General features: G+C 38.5%; 1 protein-coding gene across 3 annotated transcripts in view; it reads left to right on the forward strand.

Annotated features, from left to right (window-relative positions):
* The window catches only part of Dh44 (diuretic hormone 44), a 641,673-nt gene that overhangs the window by 138,291 nt on the left and 490,342 nt on the right, over positions 1-13,040 (forward strand). For all 3 annotated transcript variants that reach the window (XM_067158433.2, XM_067158434.2, XM_067158432.2), the window contains exon 2: positions 526-639. The gene's annotated coding sequence lies outside the window, so the exon portion shown is untranslated. The remainder of the gene's footprint in view (positions 1-525; positions 640-13,040) is intronic.

Below are 13,040 nucleotides of genomic sequence, written 5' to 3' on the forward strand. Positions count from 1 at the left end.
TTTTGTCCACTGCCTGCTCGATACGCACCCGATGACTGCTTATAAGCAGTCATTTTAGATGCAGATCGAGCAGGCAGTGGTTTCGTCACAGTCGGCAAAAACCGCTCTGTGTATCAATCACAGGCGGCGGCCGACGCGGCGAAAACCGCTCCGTATGTCATCAGCCTAAATGTTCTATGCCCACTGTGTTAGAATTATCGTGGAGAACATCAATGTTATTTTAAATTCTTCAATGTGTACTTTTCAATGGATAAGTCGAATATTTCGCCACGATTATATTACTGCAGACAGTAAATGCCACTAAAATATAGTGTTCACTCGTTTGTTTTTCATCGCTCGCTGATATACAACGCTTATACAAGGGTCATGGTCTGTGTAAGTAATTGAGTGAATAACTATAACAGATGTATACACAGGAAGCTTATCAACGGTTTATTAGTAACAAATTGTACATAAAAAAGGTGCACAACTATAAGGGTCTGTGATGAAGCGGTTAATTCCAAAGCCTCCTTGTACCTGTTTCAGAAGTGCGAGTCTGCGGTGCACGACATCTAGCGGACACCTGTTGCGGCACTAGGCAGAACAAAAGAAGAGCAAACGGGCGCATCGCAACCCAGGCTGAAGATTCCTCTTCACAAGGTAAAGATCTCCCCCCCTCTCTCTCTCTCTGTTCTGTTGTACTGTGTCAGCTTACAGGACAAATACGAACCTCGTATCTGCTTCTCAAACGTGACGTGAATGCTAGCGACGTCGTCAAAATTGAATTGCTCAACAGTCAGGGAAGGGAGCTGGTTAAAATGAAAAATATTGTGCGAGTCTGTCGCCGCAATGAAGCCAGGGAAATTAGTTACGTGCTAGATTGGAACTGCTATTCATTATTCAACAGCGCATGTTCGTTACAACGTTTTGTAATTGTAACTGTCTCTCTCATAAGATCATCGCATTGCCTCATAAAACTGTTCGTCAATCTTCACCTTTATTAATCTTGAAAACATTTCTTAGCAGAGAAAGTTGGGGTTCCCATACTACGAAAAACGTAACATTAAGCAATTTCCTCAGTTGTGGTGAAAGTTGAAAGGCTACAGGGCCCGGAAAGGTTTGAAATTATGAGTACTGGATAGCGCTATCAAACTTCTTCTTAATCTGTTTACCATCCAGGGTCGGGTTTTCCCTCGGACTGAGCGAGGGATCCCACCTCTACCGCCTCAAGGGCAATGTCCTGGAGCTTCAGACTCTGGGTCGGGGGATACAACTGGGGAGGATGACCAGTACCTCGTCCAGGCGGCCTCATCTGCTATGCTGAACAGGGGCCTTGTGTGGGGGGGATGGGAAGTTTGGAAGGGGTAGACAAGGAAGAGGGAAGGAAGCGGCCGTGGCCTTAAGTTAGGTACCATCCCGGCATTTGCCTGGAGGAGAAGTGGGAAACCATGAAAAACCACTTCCAGGATGGCTGAGGTGGGAATAGAACCTACCTCTACTCAGTTGACCTCCCGAGGCTGAGTGGACCCCGTTCCAGCCCTCGTACCACTTTTCAAATTTCGTGGCAGAGCCGGGAATTGAACCCAGTGCTTCGGGAGTGGCAGCTAATTATACTAACCACTACACCACAGAGGCAAACGGGGAAAAACAGCTTAAATCCCTAGTTTCTTTACCCGTATTCTTTTTTATTCAAATCCTAGCCAAATTAACTTATTTACATAATTCTTACTGTAAAGTGTTCCTTGGTTTAATACTCTCTGGCGTTCTTTGCTTTTTTTGAAAATGTCCACTTCGAATGTAGTTATAAGGGCTTAAGTGAAACTCTGCACTGAGTCACATTAGAGCTCGTAGTGGTAGAAAAAGGCAAACTACTAATCTAATCGACTGGATAAAGATGATTAAGAAAAGGATTGCAATTTTTAGGAATAAATAAATAATATTTCCTCATACTTTATTATATTTTATTTACCTAAAATTCGTAGCTCATATCCCTAGGAAGTTTTCAACATTGAATTGCTTGCCTGAAGGACCAGAACTGGATTTTTTACGTGGAGCTTATTTCCGACTTATCAAGCAACCAGCTGTTTAGTGTTACGTCCTTTTCTTGGCCAAATTTCGAGTACCCAGGTCCTCCTCAGGCTAAAGCCGAAGTCCACCAACAAACTTATGGAGGCTGTTCAGGGATACCTTCTGAGTATATTGGTATAGGTGACCCGTGGTCTCCGGCGGATCATTACAGAGTAAATGAATTTCGTTTGGTTTGTTGCCTCGGATTGGACTGAAAATAATAAACGCTGGTTCTTGACAAACGGCGGTGTGTCGGAATTTTGTCCTGCGAGAATTCTTTAACGTGCCGGAAGCCAACAACCCCGTGATCAGGGTGGTTGACATTTTGAAAAATAACTGCAAGGGAACAGTTCTGTATTTACTGCGTACTGTACATTACATTGACAGAAGAGATTGGACACACTGTGACAAAGTACGTGTTTCGTGTTGTACGTTTTGGTTATTGCGTATTACAGGATTGTTTTTACTGTTGTGAAGGTATTTTCACAGAAGCAAGGATGACTGGGATATCAAACAGAATAAATAGTATTTACATTATTACTCTGTAACCAGCCACCGGAAACTAGAGGCCCCTTTTACTAATATACTCAGAAGGCATCAACCTCCGAAAGTTTGTCGGCGAAGTACTGCGAGCAATTGAATTATTAAAACGGGTCGAAAACAAAACTACACACCCTGTGTCATTTATACATTGAAGGAACACACACATGAAGAAGAAACATCATATACACTTTTCATATGAAGTACTTAGGTAACGGACAAAATGATTTCTGTAAAAATCTCACAAAGTAAATTCAAGGGATGCAGATTTATTTTATTGGAGATGATTTGTTGTTATTAGAGTCGTGATTTTTAGGGACTAATATGTGATAATGCAAACATATTGAAGTGGATAACAGGTATAGCCTACCATACACAACGGTTATGTTATGAGTAGAGCCCGTATTCTACGCACTATGATGTGGCAAAACATGCACAATAAATTGGAAAATATGTACTATCAAAATTCAGTTTCTTTCTAAACATTGCACAAAAACTAATTTCTCCAAGTTGTCTTGACTTAACCTCATCCGTGTAACTGTCAGCACATTCTTAAGCAAAGAATATGAGCTATTTACGTCATAAGAAGTGACAGGTTCATACTTAAATGAAGACATTTGGGACAAAGTGAGGTCAAATTGTACGTCGTTGCATTTTTACCACAATACGTCTTTTATAAGCTTGATGAATTTAAAATCGAGATTTGAACGGATCATCTTGTTCAGCTTATCTCTAGCTGCCGCAGATACTTCTCCGTGCGATGATTGCAGATGATGATGTGTTCAATACCTGCTAAAGATTGAAGCTGCGACAACAAAAGACGTGTGACCATTGAGAGAAATTCCAGAAAAACAACAAAACCAAAGTTTGTAAGCTGCAGTCTGAGTAACGCGGCGTCACAGAAGTGTGATACAAGTTTGTTTTGTTCGTCTAACATACAAGAAAAAAATGCAGTAGTTTAAATATACCTCTACAACGTATCACGCAAACGATATCGGTTAGCTTGAGGACTCTCCTGCCCAGCCAAAGTCAAGGAATGTTTGTTTTATGACCTCTTTCTGTGGTTCTATTGAGAGTTATAAAACGGGGATTTTTTTTACTGCAAACACATTCTTTTTCTTTAATACAATTATAAATATTCTACAGGTACCTATGTTTATTGTTAACGAGAATTATTAATATAATCTCCTTATTGTACTGTCCAGATCTCCTCAAATATTAAAAATAGCAATTTTCTTTGCAATTATAATAAACAAAAATTGTATTAACTTCAAAACAAAGAGGGATATTTTAATGCAAATTCCGGAAAATGTTCCTCCAAATATGTACTAGTTCTCTATTAAAACTTGTTTGCCTGAGAGCACAGGTTTATGGAGAGGAATCATGCTCATGAAATTGCAGGTGTCCTTAAACGTTTGGTACGACCTGTCTGCATGCATTTTCTCCTGAAAAAGCCAAAACATGCAAGCATGCAGGGGAAAAAAAGAACGGTAATTTGGAACTCATAAAACGAATATTTGCAAAGTTTGAGAAGTGTAAGAAGTTTATTTAAAAACAATGCATTTGCATAGAAATTCGGGCTCTAATTATGAGTCTCATCAGAACCCCTAGAATTTGTGTTACTCTTTCTGCATAACGAAAGAACGGGCTGGATGATACTTCCTAATAATGCAAAATTACGACATTACAAGGCAGTTGTTTTGCCGGAAGCTTTATACGGCTCAGAAACCATATCCCTTGGAGGTCACTATAAAATTCTTGGAATTGAAAAACAGGAAAATAAAAATCTCCTGAAAATTGATGGTCCCGTGAGAGAAAATGGAATGGAATGTGGATTAACTGACAGGTTCACTGATGCCGTACGCAAGAGACGCCTGACATTCTATGGCCACGTCTATAGAATGGACAGCGACAAACTCACCGAACGATTATTTAAAGTAATCAACTCAAAGAAGATCAAAATAAACTGGCTAGAAGAAACTAAGGCGTACCTCCAAGACATTAACATCACGGGCATCATAGAAGATCTTGGAGCTTTTAACACAATACTAGCGAAGCACAAATTCGTGGAGAAATCTAGGAAGTGGTCCACAGGACGCAAGATGCACCGCACTGCATTTATGAAGAGATTTTTTGAACAATTTGTTTTACGTCACACAGACACAGATATGTTTTATGGCGACGACGGGATAGGAAAGGCCTAGGAGTGGGAAGGAAGCCGCCATGGCCTTAATTAAGTTAGAGGGCCAGCTTTTGCCTCGTGTAAAAATGGGAAAGCACAGAAAACCATCGTCAAGGCTGCCGACGGTGGAGTTCGCACCCACTACCTCTGGGATGCAAGCTCACAGCTGCGTGTCCTTAACCGCACGGCCAACTCGCCCAGTTGCGAAGAGATTTTGGAAGAATAAGAAGGCGAAAACCGTCAGGCCAACGAACAAGTTCAAACGCACTCTTTGAATGGGCAAAACGAGGAAATAATAATAATAATAATAATAATAATAATAATAATAATAATAATAATAATAATAATAATAATAATAATAATAATAATAATAATAATAATAATAATAAAGGATTCATTTTATGGATGGTAACAAATTGAATAAGCAGATATTCGAGTACCTTTGGGAGATGAAAGTCAAGAACGAACCGGATGCAACAGAACAAGAAAGATTTAGAGAGAAAGAAAGTAAGAAAAGGGGAACTACAAGGAAGGATGAATTAAAATTGACATGATGTCCCAAGGTGACCTCATCAGAAAGAAGAAGGAGAAAAATAAGAAGAAGAATGGATTCATTTTATTGTTTAATTTTGATCAATATTGTGAGGAAACTATCCTCGTCTACTTGCCCCAGTTGGAAAATTGGAACTTCTTCCTTTCTGGGAAACCCCTTGAGCTCAACATTTCTTGAATTAAGCGGTAGAGAACGCAAATAAGAAGGCGATAAAGATCAATGTTTTATGAGTGTGATTACATTTTGTCGTGTGGAATGGTGGTCACGCCTTTCCTCCAAGGTCCGTGGTCTCGCCGACGCCTTCAGTGAGCAGCTACATCTTTGTTGTAAATCTCTAATGGCAAAGATGGATTTCTCGTAGATGTATTGCCATTTGAGGATTTTCAAGATAATTGGTGCCGTGTTTGTAACTAGGGATCAGCCGCTGATTCACTTGAGGATATTCATTTATATTTCATACACGGTGTAGCGAACACCCTGCGCTAAACTTGAGGAATGGATTCCTTGGAAAAGTTAGAACAATCTGGGTGCGAAACTGTATACAGTGGAACCACGATATCTTGAATCACCTCGGGAGCTAAATTTTATTTTATTTCGAGATATAGAGAATGCCGTTTTCAAAAATATACAAACAAACTCTACTTTACATCACTTTATTTATAAACCTTATTATAGTAACTTTTTTGGAAGACAGGATACCGTAATGTAACAAGAAACACACCTCCGTTAACACCTTTGGAAAAAAATCCGTTAATCTCTTCTCATATGAGATTTTTAGTTCAGTTTTAGATGAGTTAATTAATTGGTGAAATTGGGAATCTTGACTCTATCATACTCTAAGGTTTTGAAGATTTTTATGTCATCAATGTTAGTTTAAAACCTCATTTTAATGTCATGAAACAGGAGAAACTGCTGAGTCGTTGGCATAATGGAGTTTAAAGTCCCGCCTCTGAGTACACAGCATCCCAGACAGCAGTTTATTTATTTCAGTAGGTGCATTTTTGTCAGGCTCTCTTTAACACTTTCAGACCTGAATTATTCTTCACAGGGAAAAAAAAATTTCCTCTGTGAAATTTCTTCTGACGAGGGTGTGCGAATTCGGCACCATTATTGAGGAAATATATCCTTTGGGAGATGCATCCTGTATTCCTGTATGTATGGGCTGTCAACAGTGGAAAAGGTGTACAATAGCACATTGAAACTGTAAAATTAGAAACAACAAAGCTCAGAACTAAAATGCATTATGGTTGGTTTATTGAAGGCGGACTGAAAAAAAAAAGAAATGCGAGGATTTTCAATGATGTTCACAGGTTATAGATGTGAGATCGCACTATTCCCACGATTATAGGTATGACGATGTTCGAAGACCGTCTTTTGGTAAACTGAACCGTTTTCAAAACTTGATGAAGAAGGCTGGGAGCTCCAAGTATTATCCGGGTTACCTTATCTAATAGTGACTTCGATATTTTTTTACTATATATTTTCAAGTACAAATTAAATTATAACTTTGATTTACAATATTTGTTTGATTACATTATTAATGTCTTTAAACTATAAGAGTTATAACACGTAGCAATGATTTCCCAGTAATGAAATTGAACCTCGTCAAGCTAACAAAGACATAGTATCCAGTTCCGGAACCTCTAAATGAAACCGCTTCCACAATTTCACAATGAATCAAGGAAGGTTTTGGAGACACCAAGGTAGAGTTGGCTCTTATACTGTTGTGTCGTAACAGTATTTGGTAGCAGAGCGTGGTTTGAAGTATTATTACTGCTGTGTTGGCTACCTTTGGACTGATTTATTTATAATCAATAAGTGGTATTGCTCTCACAAGAGAACATACTGATTGGAAAAGGTGATAGGTCTATAATTGAAAGTGTAAAAGAGAGTGTAAGGAGAAAGGCAAGGTTACCTTTAATTTTATTGGAATTTTCTGTTTCATGTCCAAAATGTCTGCCCGGTCTGTCTTTCTGCCACGCTCCTACCATTAATTTTTAATATCGTTAATACAGTATATTACAGCTTCCTACAATGGGATTTATAAACGAAAATGAAATATAAGTTACATTTTTGAACCATGCAAACAACAATAAAAAATAGACATTTTGGAAATCACGAGTTGGTTGATGTTGGAATTCCTAAAATGTAAGATCATTGCTGCGCACTACAGTTGTTCTTTAAGTTCACCGAAGGTCTCGACATACTGCCGTAGTTCTGCTTCATCAATATCGCTGACAGGAACAGGAAAATGTAGGCCTTCATGCTCTTCAATTTGCGTCTCCATTACTGATGGCTCCATATCGCCGATGTCATCTCCATTACAGAACGTTTCTTCGTTCTTAGAAAGCAGCTCCGATAAAATATCCTCTTTTGTAAACCGAGACGCCATTAACTGTTATCGAATGGAAATCTACAATAATACACAAATATGCATAGCGTTTTGTAAGGCATGAACAATACTACGTTGGAAATACAAAATAATTGGAACAGCTTAATTTTATTTATTTATTCATTTATTCTTCTTTCCGATGAGGCCTGCTAAGGACCACGTTCTAATTTTAATTCAGTTCTTCATACTTTCTTGTTTTCTCCTCCACTCCTTCCAATATTCTTTCGTACTTTCATTGTGCTGTTTTCTTCTGTCCTCGGACCACTTCGCACCAGGCTTCTTGTTCAATCTTTCTTGGAATCCTTCCATACTTACTACCCTCTTTCTAAGAATTTCTCTGTCCATACTTTCTTCTTCTCTTATATTATTTCTTTCTAAATCTTTCTTTACTTCTTGAATCCAGCTAGTTGTTGCCTTTTTGTCCCAAAGGTACTTGAAAATCCTTTTGTTTAATCTGGAATCGTCAATTTTGTAAATATCTCCGAAAAATTGCAATCTCATTTTTCTTATGGTTTATGTTATGTTTTCTATGTTCCTGTATATTTCATCATTGGATCTTAATTTCCATACTTCTGTTGTTTTCACAGGGCCTAAGATTTTTCTCATTTTTCGAGTACCTCAAGTTTATCTAATCTATGAAAAAATGAAATGGCGTATGGCTTTTAGTGCCGGGAGTGTCCGAGGACATGTTCGGCTTGCCAGGTGCAGGTCTTTTGATTTGACTCCCGTAGGCGACCTGCGCGTCGTAATGAGGATGAAATGATGATGAGGACTACACATACACCCAGTCCCCTTTCCGGCGAAATTAACCAATGATGGTGAAAATTCCCGACCCTGCCGGGAATGGAACCCGGGACCCCTGTGGCCAAAGGCCAGCATGCTAACCACTTAGCCATGGAGCCAGACATCTAATCTATAGTTTAGTACCAGGCATTCACTTGAAAATAGGCATTCGTGTTTCACCACTGTAGTGAAAATGAAAAATGAAAACCTACAACCTGTTTTACAGTCATTGACCGGGTCAGGTATGAAATGAATGAAACATATATCGCCACTCCCAAGGTGATTTAGTAATGAGTGATAAATGCTATGAAATGATAATGGAGAGTGTTGCTGGAATGAAAGATGACAGGGAAAACCGGAGTACCCGGAGAAAAACCTGTCCCGCCTCCGCTTTGTCGATCACAAATCTCACATGGAGTGACCGGGATTTGAACCACTCACCACTGTAGTGTTGTGCCTTATTTAATGATTTTTAGATAGACACTTTTTGTTATAAAAATTCTTCGTGATACCATATGCTCTTTCTATCTTGTGTACCATTTTTTCTGCTGCAGATTTGTCTAAACCATTTTCTTGAATTATTTCTCCCAGATATTTGAATTTCGTTACTCTTTTCACCGGACCAATATCTGTTGCCAAAAATTTTGGAGCATTGTTGAAGTTTGTAATAAATTTTGCTTTTTCTACGGAGTTTCTCAAACCTGTCTTGTTGGATATTTCTTCCAAGAGATTTATTCGTGTTGTTGCACTTGTTAGGTTTACTGACAATATAGCGAAATCGTCTGCAAATGCTAGGCAATTTATTTCAATGCCTTTGTTTTTTCTCCCCAGAGTTACCGGCAAAGTGTTATGCTCTTTAAGCTTTACGTCCCAAATTCTTACAATTTTCTCTAGAACACTGTTTATTTATTTATTTATTTATTTATTTATTTATTATGTATTTATTTGTATGCCTTTTAGTAGGGAGAGTCAGAGGTGCGCATGCTTAGGACCATCTGCCATCTTAAGAAAATCAGGAAAATCATCTTATATATCTTGAAAATCCTTTGTCGCTATTGACAGGAAGAGAAACATCAGCGTTGTTATTGATTCAACAATAAGGTTTGAGAGTAACAGTTTACAGGCCAAAGAAGCTGATTCTGAAAAGAACAGACGCTACGAACCCCCTTTTAAGTATATTGAAGAAAAGTATCACATACCCGCCAGTTGCCGGGAGGCGACTGGGTTACTCTTCGGTGCGCGAGGATCTGTCACAAAATTTTCACACAATTTCTTTCTTCGTTTTGGTATTCCTGTTTTATTTGTAAAATATGTGTTACGTGATTCATTGTCAATGGTAAATCACCATTTATATCGTAATACCACTCCTTATGCAGCCAGTCCCTGTTATGAATGATATGAAAATATCGCTCATAGGGTCGGTTGGTGCGTGCATTTCAGCGGGATTGGCAGACTGATATGTAATAGCAAATTCTGGCTGAGTGAGGAAAGCAACGGGAAACTACCTCACTCCTCATTTTCCTAGTATGCTTCCTCAGTGACGCCTAGGTCATTTATGACAGGTGTTGGCGGAGCTGTTGGAGGATCAAACCAGCCTTCGGGCTGACTACCCACCATACATGTACGGTATATGGAAAGAAAAATAAAGTTTTCCTGATCGGGGAGAGCTGTACAACAGGGGAATTTCGAAATTCAAAAATATATAAGCTCATTTTATCTTAAGATAAATATTGTGAAAATTATTATCTATTTGATGCTGTTACCGTACAGTACCTCCTTGTTCTAGGGCAGCTCTCCTTTGTGGACTCTCCCTCTGTAATATCTATTAAAAGAATAAATGCATTATAATAAAAAAATTAAATCACAAGTCTCCAAACCACTGCTGGAAAAATAGAATTAACAATTTCAGTTGAAAAAACTGAAATAATGGCAATAGATCCCCTTTTATTAAGCAGTGTTCTGATATGTGGGAATAAAATAGAAATTGTAAAATAAATTAAATACCTTTGAGAAAGTTTAACATACAATTTAAATGAAAAAATATTGACAGGGAGAAGGAATAAATTATCCTGAGCCCAGAAAGTAACCAGGAATACATACAACAAGAAATATTTGTCAATAAATACAAAATTGAAACATGTAGTCCAACCTGAAATAACATATGGAAATGAATCATTATTTAAACTAAGGAAAAAATAATGACAGGGGCAACATTTTAAAAATTGAAAGAAGAACAGTAAGTACATGCATTAATAAATACCAAAAAGAAGGAAAATGGCGTATCATCCCAAATGCAGCAGTATATCAGGAAATAGAACCTATAACGGATTTCATAAGAAAGAAGAGAACATCATTCTTTGGTCATCTGTTGAGAACACCTCAAGACAGGCTAATACGCAGAATTTTGGAGAAGCTTTGGAAACAAAAACAACAACATGTCTGGATAAAAGAAATAAAAGAAGACATGAAAGAATTAGACATAACACTGGAGGATTTAAAGAACAAATCAAAGTAAGTAAATTGAAGAATAGTAAAATAAGATTCCTACCAAAAAATTGATAAAAGAGGAACAATTAAAAGGGTATTTTCAGAAGAACGACAACGAAGATCAGACAGAATGAAGAAATACTGGAAGAACAGAAAGGAAGATACGATAAAACAACATAGAAGACCGGACAGAAATTGACTACAGTGGTCCAATGCGGCCGTAAAAGCACAATAATAATAATAATAATAATAATAATAATAATAATAATAATAATAATAATAATAATAATAATAATAATAATAATAAATATATTATAAACGATAGGCGGCAGCGCGCCGGGCTCTCACTGCTGGAACCCCTGGTTCAAATCCCCGTCACTCCATGTTAGATTTGTGCTGGACAAAGCGGAAGGGGGACAGGTTTTCCTTCGGGTACTCCGGTTTTCCCTGTCATCTTTCATTCCAGCAACACTCTCTAATATCATTTAATTTCATCTGTCAGTCATTAATCATTGCCCCAAAGGAGTGTGACACGCCTCGGCAGCCGGCACAATTCCTATCCTCGCCGCTAGATGGGGGTTTCATTCATTCCATTGTTGACCCGATCGAATGACTGGAAACAGGCTGTGGATTTTCATTTCATATTATAAATAATAAGATGATTTTGCTAGCTTTCACAAGACTTAAAAATGTTGATATGCCGTAATGATCCTAAGCTCCCCTGACTCCCCTGGACGACCTGGGTATGGATTGAGGCACGTAGCCTACTCCTGTCAGATAACACAAAGGAGTCTGATCAAGGCTTAACGTCCCCATCCGATTATCAACATCATATTCCCTCACTCCATATGGACACTATGGGGATTTTTGGACTTGAATACAATCCAGTGTTTGTCAGCTGTATGCCACCACCTCTGCTATCCTGCCGTCCAATATTCTGTTTTTAACTCAAGGTCCTTCCTATAATTTCTTGTATGAAACCTCAATTGCGCTATATTTACAGAGAGTGTTAAACTGGATCGAGACGGCGGTGGTTGTCAATTGGTGCGTGTTGAAACCTTATAAACTCAGTGCTGTAGTGTTTTGGTGAAGTTATTAGTGTCCAGTTCAATTCCTAGAGTGAATTTTAATTCGAGGAAGTGTTATTCACAAGAATAAAAGTGTGGTATAGTAAATATTAGTTGAATATTAACATCACACAGTTCAGTTTTGAAAGGGAAGCCATCTTACTTTGTGACGAGAACTGGGTGCGCTCCTTATATTGGGTTAGGCTTCAAAGACACAGCCCTCTTGAGTTTGTAAAGATCAAGCAGACAATGGGAGACAATCAAAGAGAAAACAAATGTGCAAAATGCGATACAGCATTCTCAAATGAAGATAGTGTTATTGGCTGCGACGGAGTATGTAATCTCTGGTTTCACAGAAAATGCACGTCAGTCAATGTAACGGAATTCAAGGCCCTATCATCAAATAATGGATCCCTCATGTGGATGTGCGGGTCGTGTAGGCATCGTCTAGAAAACTACGGGCTCAATTCTGCTATACAAGAGAACAATGAAGCCAGGCAAGCCACACTCGAAAACAAACAAACATGTGACGACATCAAAAAGAAACTAGAAGTAGTGAGTGAAGAGTTGATGAAAAAAATGACACTTATCTTGGAAACACAACTTCAACAAGCAGAAATATTAGCTTCAGGACTAGGAAAAGTCTCGAATAAACCAGTACAGGACCCAGAGGGATTAAAGCAAAGAACATCTATTACCAACAAGGAGGAAGAATGGACAAAACATAAGAATACCAACAACAACACGGAAAATGCTAGGAGTATGATTGAGTTCGGAAAACCTACAGCAACAGCCCAACACAGGTTATCCTCTCCTAGAAGAGATACAAGACAATATGAATCACCAAGAAGACTCCCCCAACAAGGCACAGGAGGCAAAGAAAAAGGAAAACTAAGAGCAGCACCCAGGACAGCATGGGTGTACGTGGGAAGACTGAAGGATGACATCACAGAAGAAGATCTGAAAGAACATCTCTCAAACAACGGCATC

This window comes from Anabrus simplex, chromosome 14 (genome assembly GCF_040414725.1).
Source record: "Anabrus simplex isolate iqAnaSimp1 chromosome 14, ASM4041472v1, whole genome shotgun sequence".
NCBI lineage: Eukaryota > Metazoa > Arthropoda > Insecta > Orthoptera > Tettigoniidae > Anabrus > Anabrus simplex.